Source organism: Passer montanus, unplaced genomic scaffold (genome assembly GCF_014805655.1).
Source record: "Passer montanus isolate IOZ18808 unplaced genomic scaffold, ASM1480565v1 scaffold11, whole genome shotgun sequence".
NCBI classification, from domain to species: Eukaryota; Metazoa; Chordata; class Aves; order Passeriformes; family Passeridae; genus Passer; species Passer montanus.
This window is the reverse complement of record NW_024357613.1, coordinates 22,593,283-22,617,322: the sequence shown is the minus strand read 5'-3', so window position 1 is coordinate 22,617,322 and position 24,040 is coordinate 22,593,283. Positions and strand designations below refer to the sequence as shown.

Below are 24,040 nucleotides of genomic sequence, written 5' to 3'. Positions count from 1 at the left end.
CATTTCCACTACCTTTGCTATCTCTCTTTTTACAACAGCAAGAAAGGTTAAGAGGCACAGTTTTGTTTCCTTTCCCTCTACAAATCTAAAGCCTACCTGGCACACAGACTAAAAACAGAGATCTCCTAAAGGAAGTTGGAGAAACACATGGAAATTGAGAAGGGATGCAGACAAAGACCTCTGGCTCAAGCCCACAGCTGCAGCAATGAGAGCTGTGCAGAGTTAATGGCAAAGCAACTGAGTTAGCTGAAGATGAATATCCAAGCATGAGAAGAACATGAAGACCTCAGAGAAACAATAACATCACATCTCAACTGCATTTGCAGCAATCAATCTCACCTGCCTCTGCACATACATCTGTTGTCCCTCAAGTACACATTAGCATGGTCTGTTTTGCTGTTCAAATGTTATTTTGTATTTCTCCCTCAAAACCCAGTAACTACTACTTCAAGATGATATTTGATATTTCCATTATTTGTGCCACAGATACAATTTAAATTATCATCATTAAAATGATCAATCATTAAAAATAGTTGACTTAACAATCAAGAGAGCACTGCCAAAACCATTGATAAAGCCTTCAATCTTCATTCCATAAGACATTTTAGGGACAGGTAAGAAAAAAATTCAGTGGACCAGTAGATTAGAGGCAATCATTCTCCAACATTATTACAATTCCTATTATTAGAGGCATTCAATACAAACAAAATAAACTCACAGGAATTAGTACTACATGCTAAGATTACACTTCATATTTGTAGCTTTGATATATATATATATATATATATATATATATATTTGATGTATAAAGTATTATGCAGATTAAATAAAGGTGCAGAGACGATTAAAGAATTTATCATCTTTTCAGCAGATTTTGAAAGGAAGGTTTTGTATCAATTTTATAAAGGCTTTATACCAACTTCCATGCTAAACATTGAAGGCTTAAAGCAAGAAGCTGATACATATTATAACCCAAGTAAGACTATGCATATTTTTAAAAGCAAATACTCCTCCTAAATGAGATGGGCTGACTGTTTAGTTTTCATATGATTCAGTAAAGCACACAAACCCACATGTTCCTCCAGTCTACAGCAGAGACAGTTTGGATTCATGCTCCAACATCTGAAGTCACAAAATACTTGTATTTTTAAATCCAATTTATTCTGGCACTTCATACTTTGTTGGATTTATTCCCACTTCAAGAAGATGCTGTGCCAGGACATGGCAATTAGTTATTATGGGTTAAAGAAAAAAGGAGCTTACCACAGCATTTGAGCTACTGGACTGATACACAACTGACTGGGAAACAATATAGGATGGGCAACTTAAGGAAGTAACCACACTTGGCAGCTCAGATTTCTGGCTGCAACAAAAGAATCTGAAGTCTCCCTGGAAACCATGATTTCATCCTGTCTGTGAAAGGCCTGTGCTGTTACTTCTCTCCTATCAAGCATCTTGAGATTCCACAGAACTTTCTCTCCTTGGGTGGACCCAAGAAAAACAAAACAGCTAATCAATAGGATAAAATCTGACACTCAAATGGTACAGCTGAAATTAACCTTGCATATGATAATAGCAGTCTACATAAATGTTTCAACTGACTCCTAGAGGAAATCTCAGAGTTCAAATTTTGACTGTGCACATGTATAAGTAACTATGTTACCAAACAGGGAAAGAGAAAAAAAATAATCAAAATTACAACCTGGTGCAATAGCTTGGGAGAACATTTTGTTTGCACTAAGGAATTTAGAGTCCAATTGGGCCAGTGACAAGAGAAACAATCACTGGGGCAAATAATGAAATAACTAGTGATTATATAAAGTAATTATATATAATTACATAAAATTATATATCATCTAGCAGTGAAACCACTATAGAAATCAGTTTAAGTCTAAGAGGAAAGTATAACAATGAGTGTTGATAGAGTCATGAAGGCAACATAAAAATGGAATCAATCCAAGTAAGAATACCTAATGCAATTAATACTACTTTTGGATCATGCCCATTTGACAAAAGATACAAAGAACTGCCCATCAGTTACTGGTGTGGTCTCAAAGTCCTCAGAAAAGCAAGACAGTTGAGGACCTAAACATTGTCAGTGCTACCAGATTCAACTAGGTTGTCATATGCAAGACACATATTTCTGCTAATAGCTCCTCATCCACTTCTTTCTTTTCCCATTACATTTATTTTATTTTCATCTTTTTATTTTAGTTCCAGACTTTTACAAAGGGAGGGTAGGGATGGCTTAGCTAAGATGTTATTTGCAATGTGATGACTGCAACATTTGCCCTGAAAACAAGAGAGATGCAGTGAGAAATACACATGAGGGGATTTAATATAAATTTACTGTGTAAAAGAAAGAATAAATCTGCGGGCTTTGTTTGCCTCCTGCAAGTAAGAACCAGAATCAGAAATAGAAATTATCTTTTTCAGTCTTCTTGTCTTTTTCTTCTATTCCTTTCTCCTATTCATCCTCCCAACAGGAGATGTTTCAAAGAAGATTGCAGCATTTCTACCAACCTGCCACGCTGCAACACAAGCACACTAGTGTAATTCATTGTCTTTTCCCACAGATTATAATTCATGCTATTATTTGTTTTAGTATAAATAATGTCAAAAGCTGGAGAGGATAAGAATAATGCTGTGGATGCCTGCTTTAGCCAAATTCATTTGAAAGCCTAGTTATTTGCAATTCTTGAACTGTCCTCTCTCTTTTCCCATAACTTCTGGCAGAAAAAAAGTCAATTTAAAGCAAATCAGGCAATCTTTAAAAAAAAAATTCATAGCCACAGGAAAGGATGATTAAACTATCTGTTCAAGCTTCAAAACCTAATATCACTTTTTTACACTATAGAATGAATGGATGTTTATTCAATTTAATGTAGTACTTTAGACTATATATAAAGGTATGATGAAGTAGAGTGCCCTCTAAAACATTTGATTACATGCTAGTATTTTAACAATATACAAACTCACGGACATCAATCCAGGAAGAATCATATAAGATGAACAGATAAAAAGGATTTTTAGGTTTTCCAATTCTATTGTTTTTTAATTATATGGTTCTATGTACTTAGTCCTGTTTTCACTGAAAATATTGACAATTCACTCAAAGGAGGTTGTGATGGCTGAAGAAATGGAAATAGTAGCAATTCTAGAGGAATTTAGGACCCAAACAGTAAAACTTTGAAAGAATTACAGTTGTATTCAGTGAAGCTAAATCAAACACTTAAGATTTTAAACAGTTTTTTGAGGGAAGAAAAAAGAACTCTAGCACATGCATACTCAAAGGGGAAAACAAACATTTGCTGTTTCAAGTATATCCAAAATTTGGTACTTTGAGAAATACTCACATTTACACAAAAGTACGATCCCAAGCAAAAATTAAAACCATGCACAACTTCTACACCCTGCTGCTTTACACCTGCAAATAGACTAAAGATATTCCAGCAAGTAATCCAGCTCACTTTCTTTGAACTGTAATGACTCTTACAGCCTATGTAGACAATTATTTCTACTACTTTTATAAAGCATAAAATTCCTTCCTAGCCCTACCATACAGTTTCATTCACTCCAACAAGCAACTAAGGACAAAGTAGCTGCAGAGTTGAGCAACAAATAAATGGACTGGCTGTATCCAGAAAGCTTTGCAAAGATGCAGGATGGGAAGCAATCCTGCACTATACAACCCCTCTGTAGAAGAGTCTCTGTAGAAGATTCCTGTGTATTTCACTGCTTTCACCTTAATAAAGATAAAAAGCATTAAGAAAATTATGAAGTAAGCCAGCAGATACCATACAAAGTTCTCCCTGGATGTTGTAAATCACTTTCTCACATAGAAAAACACCAATATTTCCTGATGTCCCAGGCAGACATCTCAACAGGGAGCTGTTTTTTATTTCAGCATGCCTGTTATTGTAAGATCCCAGATTAATTCCCTATTTCTACTTAAAAGCCTTTTACTTCTGTGGAGGGGTGACTCCAGCTAGAGGCCAGGCGCCCACCAAAGCTGCTCTATCACTCCCCACCCCAGCTGGAAGGAAGAAAGAAAATACAACAAAGGGTTTATGGGTTGAGATGAGATCAGGGGGAGATCACTACCAGCTGCCATCACAGTCAAAACAGACTCTACTAGGGGAAATTTTTTTTGTCACCAATCAAAGTGAGATCACAAGAAATAAAAGCATGTCTTAAAAACACCTTCCCTACAGCCCTTCCTTCTTTCCAGCCTCAACTTCAGACACAAATTCTCTACTTCCTTGTCCCAGCAGCACAGGGGGATGGGGAATAGGGGTTGCAATCAGTTTTCGGTTGTCAATCACACGTTTTCTCTGTTGCTGTTCAGCAGAAGACTCCCATGCTCTGGCACAGGGTCCCTCCCACGGGATACAGTACTCCACAAATTCCTCCAAGATAAGTCCTTTGCACATGATAAAATTCTTCATTAATTGTTCCATTGTGAGTCTCTTGGGGGTCACAAGTCCTGCCGGGTTGTTCCAGTGCAGGCTTCCCATGGAGTCACAGACTTCTTGAGACATCCACCTGCTCCAGAGTGGGGTCCTTCAGGAGGGTGGATCTCTGCACCCCCATCATCCACGGGCTGCAGGGCCTCACCATGGTCTTTGCCATGGGCTTCAAGGGAATCTTTGCTCTGGCACCTGGAGCACCCCGTGCCCCTCCTGCACTGACCCTGGTGTCTGCAGAGCTGCTCCTCTCACATGTGCTCATTCCTCCCTCTGGCTGCAGTTACCATTGCACAGGTTTTTTCCTTCTTCTTCTTGACTAAATTATCTCAGAGGCACTACCACCATCAGTGATGGGCTCAGCCTTGGCCAACAGCAACTGCAGACCCATTTTGGAGCCAGCTGGCATCGACCCTGTTGACACAGGAGAAGCTTCTAGCAGCTTCTCAGAGAAGCCACCACAGACCCCCCACCAATATCAAAACCTGGCCACACAAACCCAGTACAACATCACACATCCAAACATTCTGCTCTGTTTTGTCCCAGCCTTGGAGCAACAGTGCATATTGAGGTCATTATCTATGGAATAGTAAGACAAAAAAAACAACATTGTTTAAGTAACCTACATAGAATAAACTGATGAAAATTATTCTGGATGATCTAGGAAGTGCTGCTTTTTAGATATCCCTCAGCATCTGCTAGTAAACCTGTCTCTGATTATTTAAAGAATGGCCTTTAAGAAAGTAATTTAGCCCCTTGTGGGGGTGTCAGCATTGCTACAGGTCACTGGGAGAGAACCTAGAGGAAGGTCAGATGTCTGAAGGACTCTGGAGGACTCTTGAGGTATGGGGAGTGAGGGTGCCAAAGCTGCATGCAGTCCTGGTCAGTACTGCTTTGGGGCTGGGGGAGTTTAAGTAGGAGTGCAACCCTAAATCTCCAGGATATTGTGAGGAGAACTACCTTCAAGGCTGAGAGTTGTTTAGTTTTACAGTAACGACAGGGCCATGCAATTCTGTTCTGCACTTGGAAGTTCTTAGAAATCTCAATGTTCAAAATTGCAGAAAATAATTTCTCTGCCATTGTAGGCAATTCCCTACAATCTGGCACTGCAAGGATGGAGTGGGGGTGGAAGGCTGCATCCTGTTCCATCTTGCCAGTTCACTCATGGGAAGAAGGCAAATTCCTTCCTCCCACTCTACATCTATGAAGAAATCTTCAACATATGGGTTAGAGAGTCGTCTGGCCCCCAGGCCATGAGACTTGCTACTACACTCAGCAGTGATCCCAAACAGTCATAAGCACTCATCACCCACACACCTCTTAGGTTCCCATCAGGGAAACAAAATTAATCAGGTACTTTTCTCCCTCTTTTGAGCAACAGTTAAATATTATTTACCGGAAGACCTACCACAGACTATTCTGAGATTACACATTTTATTATATGGGTTATATATTATAATCCATACAGTAAACAGCCAAAGACTTTCCCTTGAGGACATGGTTTAATGGTCAACATAGTAATGGTGCTGGGTTGGCAGATGGATTTGATGTTCCTAAAGGTCTTTTCCAGCCTTAAGAATTTTATGATTCTATTCTGTCTCCTTCATGCCATTCCACTTGAAACCTTCATGTTCAAGACAACAATGCAAACAGTTCTGCTTTTTACTTCTTTCTGACATGAAGGGTCCAAGAATTTCTTAATAATTTAAGAGTGTCACATTTCTGAAGCAGCCAACTAAATTACCCACTGGTGAATGAAATGGCCAGCAAAGGTTAGAGTAGTATAGGGAACATTTTTTCTTTCAAAAACACTGATTAATTTTTCTGAAGTAGTTCCCATATCTCAAGATGTACAAGACATGAGTAACTTATTTTTCATAGAGTCCATTAAGAAGTGTCACCAATGTAGCTTGCCAAAGGACAAATAAAGTAACATGGCACACTTAACAGGACCTATGGCAAGTTGCTTACCCAGTATATTGATGGTAACAGACAGGCCTGAACAAAGTACAGGTCATGCTTTCTTGCATAACCAGATGTACAACTTGGCTTTCAGAGGAATACCTCAAATTTAAAAAAAAAAAAAATCAGATTTTATATTATCACAAGTTTTAATACAAAGTTAAAAAAAAAAAAGTGAAAGGAATTTGTGCCAGAAATCTGACATTTCAAAAGATGCCAAATGCATTTTCAGACATATTCAGAGCTATTCAACTTGAGATGAGCTTTTCTTTTTTAATATCAAACTCATGCTCTGAGAAAAGTGGTCGATTTCTGATTGGTTGGTTTGTTTGTTTGTTTAAAAAGATGAATTTATGTACAAAAGAGGGAGCACATCTTGAGCATCACTTAGAGCATTTCGGAGCAAACACTTGTAGTGTTTCTAGGGTTTATTGTGGCACTTGAAGCTAAGGACTATACAGTTGGGCAAAAGAACTATGCATGCAGTCTTAGTGACCTCATATAAAGACCAGAGAGACAGAGAGACACTTTTCCAGTTCTGCTCAGAGATATCCTGAAAAGGAAAATCCTGAAGAAACTGTTAAGTGTGCTATTGGCTACAAGTCAATAATAATGTTACCTTACCATGCCAAAGAATATAGAGAATTTTTTACAGAATTTAATACTAAGGAAGAGATAGACAAATTTGTTTTCAATAAAGTATATTATTGTCTACATTCTGTGCTAAAGTGTAAAAATATGTAAACTTTAACATAGACATGTAAAAATAACTATAGCATTTACCTACAAGTTGTAAAACTAACATCTGTGTGTTTAGACAAAACCAAGTATTGTACAGAGTGTGACTTCTTCAACTTAAAATGACTGGATAGACTGCAGTTTCCACTCAAAACAAAAAAAAAAAGAATAGTGATCTCAATGGATTATAAAATCTGCACCTGGACTGTAATTTGTTGCATTAAGGCCTAAATAAACAAAGCATTGTCTATACAACTGAGCCTGCAAACAAAACAGATCAATAAGTAATCAAAATAAATAAGCATACACTTTAGATCATATAACTTGAAACTTTAAATACCAGCTATTCTATTTCCAGTTACAGAATGATAAGCAATGCTCAGACCTCCAGCAAACATTGCCTTTCATGTAAAAGAAAGAAAGAGAAGTATTCTTTGAAATTCTATTCCTCCAATTTTGATAATATATTTACAAAACACAAAACTATTGAAATATTGAATCCTATGAGAATGCTAACTTAATTCCTTCAGGGTAATTTCATAGAAGTTATATTTGCCACTGCAAAAATGGTGGTATTTGCAGGTACTTTGAGAACTCAACAAGTATGTAAGTCCTGTGTGAATTCTAGATAATACACACAATAGGCTAAACAATTTCATATGGTTATTTACAGTCTCTTTTTATATAACAATCATCTCCTTAAAAAATATATATTTTTGGAGGAATGTTTGGTATAGTATCAAGAGCCAAAGAGAGTGTGTATATTATCATATACTGTTTCCTTACTTAAACTATAAGAAATAGATCCAGCTCTTACTAAAATGGATTTTCTTGTCTCTGAGCCTTATTTCAAAATGTGTGATTACATTCTTGGTTCTTATTTGAGCTATATAATTCATGAGAATTCACACAATTTAGCTATAATTTAGCCACAACAACTAGCAACTCTATAATAATACATAAGCATTGCTTTATATTTTAGCTCTTTAAAATCAAATACTGTCATGTATGTTTTGGAATGAACTTGTTGAAGATGAACTCTATATATGTCCATGATAATTGGTTCTCAGATAGTGTTAAAGGAGAAAACAGTGCATATACAAATACAGAAAGCCAGTTTCTTTTCAGTCATGTTGTTAAGCTTCCATGAAAACAAAAATAGATTGAAAATATCAACTAGTGCAAAAGGTGTAAGCAACAAAAACTAGAAAATAAATACTTCATGGAAAAGTACAAAAATGTCTGTGTCACAAGAGGAAATAGGAGTATTTCATAACAATTGTTGTAATAATTATTAATATTTTCCATTGTGTCAAAATGTTCTCAATTGACCTATTCATTTTCAGGAGGAAAGGCTGCTTCCTGTTTATTCAAAGAAGAAAACAGGTTCATTATTTAAAGTGATTACATATTTACTTCAGATCATCAGTATCTGAGTTCTACTGTAACATTAATGTAGCAGAGTTTCAGAATGAAATCAGCTATGAACAGAATTTTCATAGCTCTTTGATTTCTGAGCAAGATTTCATTGCCTGCAGTTGCCCAATAGGCATCCTATAAGTAATTCTGCAGGAGCTGGAGACATGTACGACCCAGATCTATTTAAAAATCACATACAGTAACCATGAAACAAATCTAAAACTCCATGTGGTTAAGTGTTGAGAAACAGTGAAAACCAGGCCTTCTTCAAAGGAAATGCTCTGTATTGGACAGCTCCAGGATGGTTTTGTTGAATGCCTTTTCCTTCCTACTGAGAGGTACCATCAATCCATGAACTACTGACAAATACAGTGAGTACTTAGTAGGTATACTTATGCATGCACACAGAAGAAATTCTCCTTTGCTAGAAACACCTCTTCTGAGGGCAGATACCTTATTTAAATCCAGATCAGAAAAGAAAACACAAGATAAAATACATGGAATGTCTTTGCTCTTTAGGAAATAAAAATTAATCTTTATTCTTGGTACTGCTTAGCTTCCTCGAAGACAACTATGTGCTTCTGAAAATTAGGAGCAGCTGTCCTCTCTTTTGAGCTCCTTAATGAAATCCTCTGCGTTCCGGCTTCCCTCCCCTTTTTGGCAAAACTTGTCAATGTTCATTTCAGCCCAGTCATGAGCGCGCCATGGCCATGTGGGCCCCTTTGCACAGCAAATGGACTTAATCACAGGGGCATACAATTACATTCCTTTCTCCTCATTGAAAATTCACCAGGGAATAACAAACATAAACCTCCATTGTCTAGGACCTTTAAAAAGAATTTGCTGTTATTTCTATTCAGCAAATCTTCTTTCCCTTTCCTAACCCTTATTCTTTTCCACGGTAGTAACACAGAAAAAAAAAAAAAACTCCTTTATCATTTTATCTTCTTTGTACTGAAAGGGCATATTTTTCACAGTTTAATATATTGCGAGCATTTAGGTACATTTTACCATCAGTGATTTCTCATGGCTGATGTCATTCCACATAGGACCTGAAGAATTCTCAATTTTATTTTTCAGGGACAGGAGGAAATGCTTCCAGGTCCCCTAATTGCCACTATTTCCCCATTTTTCTTTCTCTCTCAACTTCCAGATAGAGCTATTCAAAAAGCCATTTAATTTATTTGCTTGGTTTGCTTAGGCTTGCCATTTGATGCTCACTTTCACTGCAAATGACGGTTTCCGAAAGACAAAGATGACTTCTTTTCAGTAGGTGAGAATTTCAATTTCTTTTCAGTGGGAAAGGTAATTAGGGGGGTTGTCTTTGAAAATTTCCCTCCACCTATTAACACTTTGGATTATTATATTTCCACTGAGTTTTACTTAAGTTGCTATGAAGGGCTGCACTGTAACTCCAATGTTCTTGGCTGTACTTTTCCACACTGTTCTGTCACACAAGTTGACAGAGGATGTCATGGTGTATCTCAAAAGTTCTCTCACTTTCACCCACCCAGTCTGCTCCCTCCTAATGGAAACTTTTTAAGCAAAACGTGATAGCTAGGCAGACACCATTCCACTTGTGAAAATCTTCTTACCAAGACACTGACATTCAGTTCAGCTTAGATTTTTCCAGAAGTGGAAAAATCTTTACCCTTTACAGTCCTGTACTACCAAGCCCAAGAATTAAAGAGCTGGAGACTCCCATGTCCACCTTCCATGGGTAAACAAACCTCTGATAAAATGGAAGTCCAGCATTATGTAACTTTCCCCTGGGTTTTTGTCTTGGGCATAAAGTGTAACCTCAGAGTCACTTCCCAAAGAATGCTTTTTTGAAACATTTCCCACAACTGAGAAAGGAGTGAATTCACAATACTACCAGTTCTGCATGGTCCATTTCCACTTCTTCTTATCAAGCCATGTTCTGCACAATTCACCCACCCTGTAAGCATTGCACAGATGTGTCTGCTCCTCTTCTCCACACAGAACACTGCAGCTATGCTTACATTGTTTAATCACCTGGGAATATTATTCTGTCTTTTCTATGTGCAATAAAGAAAGTGGAAACAGTAGAAAATGAGGGTCAGATCCCAAGTGCAAGTAAGGAGGAACATACTGATCTGGTAAAGAAAGTTTGCAACTAAAGAGGTTTAAATGGCCTTGCTTAGATCTCTTTCTAATGGAGTCTGTTGGGGACACAGCTCCAGGGTATCCCAGGTGGTTAAAAGACTGAAAAAAAAAATAATACATCTGAGGACACTGAGAGTGGAGTTTTCTAATTGCACCTACAATTTGAATCTTCTCAGCATCCAGTATCAGGATAAGAATTACATACTACTTCATACATCTTCCCTCAAATGTATGCATTACACAGACAGTCTGGAAAGCCCACCATGCTTGCTGGCAGTTCCTCTGCTAGTCTGGCAAAAGTCTGCACACTTTAATGAAGCAAGGGTTACATCACAGATTTTAAAATGAGCTCAATAATCTGATACTTTTATAAACTGTACTCTTAATACAACTATGCAAATTTATCTAGACCTCTAGATACATGATCCTCGAAACTCTTGTGGAACCAGGGAGCTCATAATGGGGTGGCAACTGGAATTACCTACTGTGACTAAAAGAAGCTCAAGGTACTTTTGACAAGCCTTCCCAAGTATCTATTAAAAGCTATGCCTAGATGTACTCCTGCTTTTCTACCAGCTGCAGCACTCTTCATTTATGTGTCTTCAAGTCACCTTAATTTGGCTCATTTTTATACGCTGAAACAGTTCTGACTAAAAAGAAAACTTTTGGAAATAATTAACTTTACTTAATGAAGAAAGTACAGATTGTTATATTTTGGAAAATACAAGCTGGCATGCTTTAAAAATTGTTGGCTTAATTTCAAACTAGAGCTCAGAACTTGTTTTTTTCCTTCCATTTTTTGATGTAGGATAAAAATTAGTTCAGGCAAGTCAGGACATGTTTTGTCATCACCATGGCTCTGAAGATTTCCTCAAAAGGGAAAAGAACTTTCCATTTGCATAATGCAAATCAATATACAATATATTTGGTAAACTGGATTAAATGCAAAGAAATACAGAGATTTGGGTAGAGTAAGCAGTCTTTAAAATATACGAAAAAAGTTCTGAGCGAATCAAATGGCACTGTTAATGTACACTCCAACCACAGAAGATGGGGCACTCTTCATTACAACAACTCAATTTCTCCCTTTCAAAGACAGCTTGGGTAAACACAAGCATATTCTAGCATATTCAAGCAATATTTCGAGCATATTCAATAGATAAATATATATTTTTTAATATCCTACAGCACATACACAGCTGTGTATATTCCACATTCAAAGCCCTCCCAGATAAGATTAACTTCCTAATGAAAACATTCAAAAACCCAATGATCACTTCTTCATTCAACATCTTTTACACCCACAAACCTGCACATTTGTAGTCAAATAGTAACCAGCAGATTACCCACGCTAAAGAAGATGGGAATGGCAGAGCTACATCCTGAACCACTGATTAGCACCTATTCACTCAGACTCTACCACCACCTCCAAGGACAGAGATTGAGTGTATGTGAGGCTCACTTGCTGTACCTCTCTGCCAGACATCCCTCACATCATCCACGACTCCAGAAGGAATAAATCTCTCTCTAAAAGGTTACTGAAGTGCTGTCTCCACGTCTGCACAGGCCCCTCGCCTCTCTCCATACCTCCCTTTATCACCTTCCTGACAGCAAGAACAACTGACCCTGCGATCCCAGCCCTTTTCCCAAAGCCTGGGGGGTATAGCAGGGGGCAATGAAGAGGGAAAGAAAAAATGTTAGCTTGAGTAAAAATGGATGACTGCAGAGGCCATAAAAGGCACCCCACGATGTGGAACAGTAAAAAAGACAATGAGAAGAACTGGTCTGGATGGAAAGTGTGAGAGAATGAAAGAGACCCTGCTGTCACAAATCTCTGCCAAACCTTCCCTGTCCCTGAGCCCTACTCACGCCTCTGTCCCATTGTCAGCTGCCAGAAGACCCCCACCACTAGTTCCACAGCCAAAGGGCGCTTGCAGTCACTTCTCAACCCCTCCTGCCCCAGCAGACCTGCAATTCGTCCCTCCTTTGTTACCTATCCTCTGTGATCTCCATAACCCCCTCATTTTGCCACATCTGTATTCATTTCTGTCATTACTAAGAAGCCTCCAGCCCCTCTTTGTTATTAGTTCAAACTAGAGCTTCAGAGCAAGCTACCAGAACTAACCACAGGAGAGAGAAAAATCTTGGAATACAAAAATCTGAATTATGAAGCAGCCTTGAACTACAAATATACAAGGTGGAAATGTAAATTTCCTATGTGCTAAAACAGTACACTAAACTGGCTTGTTTTGAATAAACAGAAAATTCAAGTAAAAATGCAAATCTCACTGGCATGAATGATAGTTTTATTTTGCACCACATCAAGTTGAAACAAACTTCCCCGCAATTTTTGCATGTTCTTAGTTACAGAGATTGGGTCTCATTCCAGTGCCTGTGTATTTTACTTGGAGCAGCTATTAACTTGTCACTATTTTAATCCTGTTTTACTACAGCATGAAGCACACTGATAAAAAAATCCATTATTCAACATTGAGATTATATAAATTACTCAACATTGAAATTATATAAATCACACAAAATTCCAAAAGTTTGACACATACTTACCTTGTACTATCCACTCACAGCATTATTCAGTACGATCAACATTGCTCATCTCCCTGGTCTCTATCTGCTGTTAATCATGAATAGTGTGGCTGACATCTAACCTCAAAGACTAAATCAATCAGCAGTGCTTTAAAACAATGCCTGCGCAGATTAATAGTAACTTGGAAAAGTTTTGTTTCTAAATCTCACTGTACCCCAATACCACAGAAACCAGAGAGAGGAAAAAAGTTCCTCAAGACATTTTTCTATGCTCCCACGGGCCTAAGTTTTCTTCTACCAAACATTGTGTTTTTCCAGCGCCAGACCCGTTCTAAATGAAGGAATGCAGAAGCTTTGCATGGCTCAGCCTATTTTCATGGGCAAAAAGCAGGGAATAAAATGTCAAGCCCTGATTATTATGGGGTTGTTTTTACTCAACAAAACAATACGTATTGCCATGGTGTAGACATCTTGACAATTGTCTGCTTATCCTAAATTTTATTTCAGATGACTAGTATTGGCTACTTACAAGCAGACCTGGCTGGAAGAGCCACCTTCAACCCAAAGATCTGAGCTTTGCCAGCAGCGGCGCTGGAGGAGGTGCACTGGATTCTCCATGCAGAGCATGCACAGCAGGCAGCAAACCCTGCAGCCCGACACGCTGCAGGACAGGCGAGCCAAGGAATGCTGCGGAACAACATGGTGCTCAAGCACACGCGTCTCTATCACAAAACAACCCTTCTAGAGGCCACGCTGGTTTGTGCACCCGTGGGAGTTAAACTCCCAGGCAGTCTCCTTGTGACTGTCACCCTGGGACAAATGGCAACGTTGGCCTTCTGTGGAAGGGGCTAACAGCGGGCCTGTTAGCTAAAGGAGCGAGAAGAAGCTGAGAAGGAGCTCTCTCCAAGGCTGTAACCAGGGAGACCAAGAGGACTGAAGAACTGAAGAAAGATAAGAAGAGAACTTCACAGCTGCACAAAGTATATTTAGAAAGTTAATTAAGTCACTGTAACTTTTCACCAATGGTGATTTATTGTGTCCAATAGTTAGGGTAGAAGAAGCATAAACAATTAGAAAGTGTATAAAAGGTCAGCCATGTTCATTAATAAAGAGTTGCCATCTGAGACTGCTTGTGGTCTCTGCTTTGTGTTGTGACCGCCTCGACAACGTTGGCCTTCCGGTCAGTGTAGGCCCACCCTCCCTAAAGCTCAACATTTTTGGATACTTCAGATACCCCCTACTGTGCTGATGGGTAGATTTCACGCATTATCAACACAAAATCTGGGTCAGTGAAGCTCTGAAAGGTGTCAAGGGCTCATGGCACCAACAGTCCATCCCACAACTTGAGCCCCCATGTCAGCCCCCTGGGGCTGTCATCCCCTGTCCCAGTGATGCCACAGCCCAGCCCAACCTGGCCATGGGCCTCATCAGGCCAGATCCCAGTGCAGACCAGGTCCCAGCCTGCTCTCAGCCCATTCCCAGGGATGTACCAGATGGGCTGGGGCTGCCCTGGTGTCCCCCAGAGACCCTGCTCTGTGCTGGGACAGCGGGACGGGCCAGGCTCAGCCTTGCTGCCTTTCCGTGGGGAACCCCCACTGCTAGACCCTGACAAAATTCATCCTTGAGATGATTCAGAGAAACTCTGATGGGGTCCAGAGCAACAAACCAGAAAAAACAAATGAAAGACATTTTATAAGGCACATCTTGGTTACTTCAAGCACTCTAGCCTGCCACGCTGCCACGGGTGTGATGGAAAGCAGCTGAGAAGTAAGGAGCAGAAGATTCCTCAGGAACAGCATGTCTTCAGCAGGGTTACTGGGCTCAGCTCTGGTCATGTCAGCTCAAAGAAGAGAAGAAAGGCAGAAACAAAGAGATCTTAAAACATATTACTAAGAGCATTGAAAGGGTCTCTTTTTTATAAAGAGACACTGGAAAGACTGAATCAGCTTAATTCAATGCCTCTCCAAATACTAAGGGCAGAACATAGGACACAAAATAGTAATGAATAAGCTCCTACTCTTATAAAATAGGAACGTTCAAAAAACTTAAATGATCCTTTTTTGGACTGGGAAGCTAATTTCTGGAAGCAAAGATTGTGGTACAATTTGTAATATAATTAACATTTAAATTAAGAAATATAATACAAAGAATGACCCAATAAAATAATAAATATTGAGCTAAGCAGCAAAAAGCTCTAGGTAATGGAGGTAAGGGAAGATAACCACCCAGACTCATTTCAGTCAGCTATTTCTGTAATTAGTTTGGCTAATACTGCAGGCAAAACTTTTTTTAATGTAATAGGACAAACTACAAATTTCAAAGTATGTTTGCAAACTGAATTATATTCTGAGTACTTTCCACAATGATAATCATAGCCAATATAGACATTAATTAAACCAAAGTAGTTCTGCCTGATGGACTTTCTGAGACACTCTGGTAATTACTGAGGACTCAAAGGAAACAATGTGATCTGCTTTGCAGAAGTGTACTTCAAAACAAAGCTGAAATTTCCTAAGATTTACCAATAAGTCAATTTACTGGCTGTGATGGTACCAAACCAAGATGAGATGTTCATCAGAAGATCACACACCACTGCTCTTAGACTTCAATGGCAAATGCAGTTTGAGCAGGAGGGAGAAGAGTCACAAAATCTAGTATAAAAGTTAGGCATGTGAGTGAAATATTACAACTGGATCACTGAGCTGTGTTTACCCAACAGAGTTGGTTCTTTGATATGCATGATCATCATCAAGAGTGTACAAGTTCACAGGCTGGTCTCCTAGTTGCATCTGCTACTGCTGGAATCTGTAATGGACCTGCAGAGGTCATTTAGTGTCTTTGACAACAGGAAGGCAGGCTCACATTTGTCTTAAGGATTTCTGGTGATTGGTTGGACATTATATGCTCAATTATGTGTATTAGACAGAACTTTCCCTATCAATTTAACCTAATCTCTCCTGCAGCAGCTCAGCAAGCTGACTCTTGTAATATCTCAACTGGATGTGGAGAAGAGTTTGCTTTCCACCACTCTGCAGAAACCAATTACACATTTAAAGATTGTTACCACATCTTCATCAGTTTTTGCTTCCCTAGACCACAATATTACAGTTCTTTCACTGTTTTCCCAAAGATTGTGTTTCCTAGATCTCTGACCACCTTTGGCTACTCATCTCCTGCTGAACTAGTAAGACTGCTGGAACTTTGGTGTCCAGAATCCCAGACAGTACTGATACCAGATACAAACCCCAAAATCACAACTACCAAGAGGTGCCATCACACAACTGCTACAATCCTGTTATGAATCCCCAAATTAAATTTTTGATTTTGCACATCTTTAACATGTTGTATCCTGTCAAAGTCTTCATGCTGAAAAATAAATTTCCTAAGGAAACTCCTTAGCACAATTCTTCAAAGAAATATTTTGTGCTCATCCTTTAGTTCAGCATTATGTATTTGAATAAATATTTGAGTGATACGTATAATAAGAACCACAATCAATAAGGCTTGGAGAAAATTTCCAAGTAAGTTTACTAACTCTAACAGATCCACAAGGCTTTCTCAGGTGCCTGAAAGCTGGAAGACTTTCAGAATCAACCAGTGGACAGGTTTTTAATCCTCAAAGACCAGATCCTTTCAGCACAGTAAATACTATGTACATCTAAGCATTACACAACCAAATAGTTAATAATCAGAATTGGCCCAAGGAGCAAATTTTTCCTTTCAGGTACAGAAACAAGTATAATGACAGTTATTATGAACCTGTCTACTTTACTAATTCTTGTAAAATTTGTACTCCTATGTCAGAACCTATTAAAGAAGTTAACCAGTAACCCGGTACTGGTTACAGTGCAAGAATAAAGCAAATTTCTGTATGGCACAGAAAGACACAGCAGGACATAAATTATTTCATCTCGTGCCAATAAACTAAGCGAGAGTGTCATGCTAGTCCAATCTTCCGCACGCACCGCAGTCACGCTGCAAAAAAAAACAAAAACAAACAAACAAACAACAAAAAAAAACTGTGTCACCCTGCATCAGTGACACAGTCCACTGTCAGCTCCCTGCTGAAGGGGCACAAGTTCCCTTATCTCAGCCCCCGGTGCCCACGGCCGGCTCCCGCGTTGGCTGCCGGGCTGCGGAGCGATGCCCGAGGCCGCCCGGGGGCTGCACCTGCCCGCGCCTGGCCCGTGTCTGTCCCCGTCCCGGCTGCCCCTGCAGCCCCGCAGGGATGCAGCCCGCCCGGCCCCCGCTTCCCCGGGCCCCTCTGACCTGCAGGCGGCCGCTCGCCGTCCCTCCGCGGCCGCGGTTCCCCCCTGCCGCCGGCTGCTCCCGCTGCCGACGGCCCTGCCTGGCCCGCGGCCCGCCCCAGTGCCGCCCCCGCCGGCCCGCACGGCCCCGGCTCCGACGGGCTTTCCCCGCTCGGGAACAGCGTCCCGGCCCCGCGCTGCACCGGGGATCAGCGAGCTGTTGGATACCGGAGGGACAGGCCAGTGGTTTGAAGTAGTTTGGTGATATGCTCCTGCCCATCAGTCAGCATTTCTTCTCCAGGTGAAGGGACAGAATGACCTCTGAGTCCTGGCCTCAGAGATTGCTGTGTCCAGGAGACAGACTGGAGGGAACACTTCGTGTTTAGACAATAAGCATATGACTTCCATGTGTAAGGAGGTTTTACTAAAAGCAGGAGCTGGTGTTCCTCACCTACTTCACAAAAACTTGGAGAATCCCCACACTTGAAAGAGGTGTGTGAGCCTGCCTGGCTCAGGTGAAGCAGTATTTAAGACCTCTGGGGCCATTTCCTAATTAATTATTTCAGATTGTACCTAGGTAATTGATGTTCCGCATGCCTGTTCCCGCACATCCATGAAAGCTCTTGGAGGAACATCAGAGCTGTGTCACACAGCCCTTTCCCTTCTCTACAAGAATGCATGTGGAGAAAAGCATTAAGTAAATAACACAGCAGTGTTATTTTTCATCAGACTGTGTACCAGGCTAACATGGGTCTGAGGCTGATAGGTGCAAAGGGGAGTGCAGCTTCCCTGGTTCTCTAGTGAATAAAGCACACCTACATTAGAAACCAGTGTGGCTTCTTGATGCCAGCAGTCTCAAGCAGAGGCTTCTTGCTGTCACACTCAAGGCCCTTACCCCCTCTGCCACTGCCATTTTCAGGGTCTGGGGCCAGCTTGCTATCTTGATGCTTTTCCAAAACATTGTGGGTTATTTGTACTGTGGGCACACCAGTATCCATGACCAGTTCATCTATTTTGTGGAAGAGACCTCATCCACTCTCTTCCCCCAGATGTTTCCTGCTTGCCTTATACCCATGCCTATGTAAAACCTTGTGTTTGCAAAGTTCTTTCAGCCAGGAGACAAGTCCGGCTTCAAATGTAGCCCCAATAAGCTTTAACAGGAAGCCTCTTTTGAGGATCACTAAAGAGCATCAGATTTTTGTGAATGAACAAGGCAGGAAGTGTCAGTGTTGCCCACTCACGTACAAAGTTTAGCCAAACACCTCCACATTTGACAGAAAGGGTTTTCACCTTTCAGTTAAGTGCAAATAAGACAAAAATTTTAAAAATCAACCCTGCTGTTGTCTGCCTCCCCTACCACAGCAAAGGATTAAAAGATGCTTTTCTTTCTAAATTATATCCCAGAAAGGCACTATTTGGGGACATCTGAAAGAAACATCCTTGATAGTTTCCCATTCTTCCTCTGACCACATGTGTGGGAAACTGAGCAGCTCAGCCATAAACAAATGTATATTTCACTTTATGATGATGCAGTTTGATTGCTGTCAGTGAATTCATTCATATATATGTGTATATACATCTGTCTGAAGACACACACATATGTCTTATTTTCTGTATAGTTTTTTTTCCACTTTTTTAAAAAGGAGCTTCTAGAAGAGAAATGTTTAAGAAGTTCTGCAAATGAACTGCCATGGAGTAGACAATACCTACTTCAGCTAAAAAGAGTTCATGAAAAATCTTAATAACTATACCATGGGCAGAGTACATAATAGCAAATTCCACCCTAAGAGGGTTTAAATCTGACAGAATCAATATTTTTTTGAATTGTAGCACCTCTAGGCCATTGTTTGTACAATGATGATATTTCTGTTTATAGCATGAAAAATTTCCCACCATTCCTGGCCAATGTATTGTGGCTCCTTAAGCACAAATCATTTACAAACTTGGATGACGCTCTAACCAATCTATCTCCTATGAATGACTTTAAAAATAATATAACACTCTATTTATAAACTTTGCTTTTAACTGAATCTATAGATAAGTCTGGAAAATTGCAGTAATAAAGCAGTGGTCTTGTGGCAAATCTACCATTGATCTCCCAGGCTTCACAAAAAAACCCCAAATCTTTTGTTTAATTTGCACCAAAAAATGAGATAGAAGTATAAGTCTTATAAGTAAAAAAGGGATAGAAGTATAAGCCCTTATCCTGGTCATGGTAGAAGAGATGATGCACAAAGTGGATGTGAACACAGCCCCCAGTAGATCATCATGTTGCTACCATGTTTATTCACTCATTAATATTTTCCTACTATCAAATTATTAAAATGGTGATTTTTTTTAGCTCTTTGCATGTCAGTAGCATTTGACATTATTTACTAAATAATGAGTCTGAAGAGGGGAAAAAAAAATGTTCTTATGTAAAGCATAAAACAGTATGGTGCCCAGTGAGGACATGCAGAAATGAAATGAAATGAAAAGGCAGTCTAAAATCTAAGCACAAATTGCATCCAAATTAGTCATTTTGAGGTCTCCACTACATTCCTATCTAGATTCAGGCAATCAAAAATTGTGTCATCCTCCTCCCACACTGTGAAAGTTCTCGATGCCTTTCTTTGTCTCAGGATTCTGTGGTTTCAAATTAAGTTTCTGCTTATTTTACAATCAAGTTGCATTAGCCAAGGCTATGTAGACAGAAAATTGTTTCCTTGTGGAAACTCAGGAGGAGCACTGATATTACCTAAACATATTGAAGATTGAAATTTTATTGACTGGGATTAAGAAATATACCTTTCAAAACCTATATACCTACTATTTTCCTATGTCTATCTTCCTCCTCCTGAAACACACATCACACTCTGTAGCCCTTGTTCTTCCTTGCCCAGGAAGAATTTTAATTTTTCCATTTTTTTTCCCTCAGTGAAATTTTAAAGGATAGAATAGATAGGAACATAGCTGTGCTGTGTCAACAAAAAAGTTCGGAAAATAAAAAATGCACGTCAATAAACATTTCATTATTATGTAGGCCTACTGCTGTAATGACTTGTATACTCAAGTCAGTGTGCAAGTACTCAGAAGTACTTTACTCAAAAGTGGCTTTAGTGAGAATAATTCCATGGTGTGTATATGGTGTGGATAGTGTTTGCAGTGAGGATGTGAGTCATGGACATAGCATGACTCAGCACTGGAGAAACCATGTGAAAGTCAATTCTCCCAAGCCCCAATTAACCAGCCACAAATTCTCCTTTTTTTCCCCCCAGCTGCAACACAGGGCCCTTTCCCATGTCCTTCAGGGAGGAACAAATGGAGCTGACAAAGTGGTGGGGCATAAAAGACTGGTCATGAACCAGCATCTTTTAAATTCATATACTGTTCTGCATAATGGTTCAAAAATACACATATTTAAATAATTTCCAATCAATAGTGTTCAGGTCATGTAGTTTCATTGAGTTACATCAGCTTCTGTATTTGTCACTAGCGATCACATGCAAAACAGTGACATTTCTACACATTGTAGACAGGTACACTGATATTCCTTGTCTATGACCCTGAGATTAACTCAGTTGATGAGAGGATGATGCTAATAATACCAAAGTTTCAGGTTCAATCCTAGTATGGGCTATTTGCTTAAGAGGGGGACTTGATAATTCTTGTGGATTCCTTCCAATTTTAAATATTCTGTGCTTCAAAATTAAAAATATTTTTTGCTAGCTTCAAGCATTTCTGCTCTCAGACTTGTCTGACCTGAAGTTTCAGTGAAATTCTGTGCCTATTTTTACTTTTATCCATGCCTAAAATCAGCCACTAAATAGTAGGAAGTCAGCCATGAACCAATAAGATCAGAGATAATTGTAGACACTGAGCCAGCCCAATTTACACCTGTGTATTACAGGTAATTCTCATGGGATCAAGCCCACTCTGGTAAATAGCAAAAATTCTTTACACCTCAGCAGATGTCCCATACATAAAGTGTACTTATGGTTCTGATAATCGTATATTTGCCTGTGAATGGCAAAATTTAGTAAGAGATTAGGCTGTGTTTAGGACACCAGGGTGTCACCTCACACCCTAATGAGGTTGTATTCTAAACAACATCAAGATTTAGAAAGGTGTTACAAATGAGCGTTTTAAGGTCGCTTAAATAATCACCAGCAAAGGAATCAGCAAAACCAGATTTAACATAAAAGCAACAGCACAACAATGGGGACAGATGCACCACCTCAGAAGGAAATGCTAATAAACACAGGTTCTATAGTAATCACACCACTTAGAATTTATGCTTTAGAGAACTAGCAAGGCAAGACACTTAATTATGCTGTCAGCAACCACATCACACTCTTAAACCGTCTCTGCAAGAGCAGGTTGTATTTTAAGGGACAGAAATTCAACAACCTTACAGCAAACCAATGTTTCTGTATTTTCCATCACTTCTCCAATAAACGTACTTTGCTTTACCATAGTATGCATAGTCAAGATTCTGAAATGAATTCTGGATTGTTATGGTGAGCAGGGACTGGTGCTGGTAAAAGAGAAACTAGAGCTAAGGCATGAGAGAAACAACTGGAAAATAGTAGCTGGAGCCCAGGATTTGCAGAACAGAAGTTTCCACAATCCCTGTCATTTAAGCCATTGCTTAAAATAAGCATGGTTGAAAAGCTGTATTTTCAAAGTTCAAGAGACTGCTCTTTACAGTTTAGTGATGTAGGCCCTCCAGGCTAGTGATACAAACACTTAAATTGGCTGTCCACTTTTGGATCCCTGTCTCTGTGTAAACACTAGGCAGAGACTACTCCATGAACATTTAAACTAGGTCTTTATACAAATCTGGAATGAAATTACATAATGTCAATAGCTCTTATGAATGAAATGGGTCTTTACAAAAGGGGTAGTGCATTTGATTTTCAGTTACAGAACATCAACACAGAAGACAGGAGTATTTAAAATGCACAGAGACTTCTAAACCTGGAAAATAGGCATTTCTTAGACTTATGAGAGTTTACAGAAATATTAGAGATTTCTATCCATTCCAAAAAATAAAACTAAGAGGCTCCCCATTTTTCACTGCACAATGCTATATTAGTTCAATAGTCACTTTGGCACCTTTAGACTTTTTTTTTTCATCCTTAAACTAAGAGAGGGCAGGCTAGTTACTAGGTTAGATATGGATTAGATATTAGGAAGAAATACTACAGTGTGAGGATAGTGAGACACTGGAAGAGGTTGCCCAGAAAAGTTGTGGATGGCCCATTCCTGGAAGGGTTCCAGGCCAGGTTGGCTGGGGTTTTGAGTGACCCAGTCTGATAGAAAGTGTCTCTGCCCATGGCAGGAGTGTTGGACCGAGATGATTCAGGTCTGTTTCAATTCAAACCATTCCATGATTTTCAGAGTACCACACCGATCGTGACTCAAGATACAGAATCTGCTCCCTCTATATCATTTTCATTTAGTTGGATTGTACAGAAAGTTCACCTGGAAAAAATCCCTCTGATTTGCTAAAAGAAAAAAAAAAAAGAAAGAAGAAGAAAGGGATGAAAGTAGGATAAATCACAGTTCAAAGGCTACGTGTAGCAGACTCTATTACTCTTGTGCCCTGTGTGTGGGAACTTGCTAATTCAACAGCTGTCCTGTAACTCAGGTATCTTGTAAATCACATCATGAGCTATTTTTTCTCTTGTGAATTAATATAATCCATATTGATCAACACAGAACTGAATTTAGAAGTGCTGTAGGCAAAAGTTGTTTTAAATATATTTGCACTGGCTAACACTCAAAACTTTTTCTGTGATGAGATCATTATCTTACAACAGCCTGATAATATGCAGCTCCAAAATCTGATTTTGAACTTGTGAGTTATGTAATAATCATTCTGGAAGCACTTCTATGGAGAAGTACTTCATTTTAGCAGTGGTTTCATTGCTATTGCTTTGGATATAACGGGAACAAGATGAAAATCCAGTCCTGCCTCAAAACGCTGCCCTACCAACTGTTCCCAACAGTTATGCCTGGTGACTTCTGCACAAAAAGGAAACAGACATCAGGTAAACCTAACATTTCTGATCTAGCACATTCAAGAACTGAAACAATAAACACCCTTTACATAGTAATATACATTAGAATTGTGTTTAAATATCAGTTCCTTTTTGTTCTTCATTAATAGATGATTCTCAATATGGAAAAGCTGTAACTTTAATAATTGCCTGGCTTGCTATTGTTACTGCCAGCAGAAGACCAGATGCACAGGAAGGCAGCAGCTGATTGGGCAATTCCTCTAAGAGTCTGCTCAAGAGATGAACTTTGAAGCCTGAGTGAAATGTCATTTTATAAATGGTTCCTGATAAAGAAAGAGATCACAGTGCAAAAACAATGATCAAGACTAGCAAGTAATGAGCTGAAATTACATGGAAATTTCATGCAAGAATTTATTTTTTTTTTCCAGAGGAAAAATCTGAATGATCAGAAAATACTGAAGGACTTCAAGGCGCAGAAGTTTCACAAAAATGTCACTGGCCAGCTAAGTGAGGAAATGTTTCTTAGCTAGCT

The 24,040-nt window shown here is 39.4% G+C and overlaps 1 protein-coding gene across 1 annotated transcript in view; it reads right to left on the bottom strand.

The window, feature by feature from the left end:
• COL21A1 (collagen type XXI alpha 1 chain) overlaps positions 1-17,761 on the bottom strand; it is an 89,196-nt gene extending 71,435 nt beyond the window's left edge. The window contains exon 1 of the mRNA XM_039728071.1: positions 17,732-17,761. The gene's annotated coding sequence lies outside the window, so the exon portion shown is untranslated. The remainder of the gene's footprint in view (positions 1-17,731) is intronic.
• Between the last annotated feature and the right edge of the window lie 6,279 nt (positions 17,762-24,040).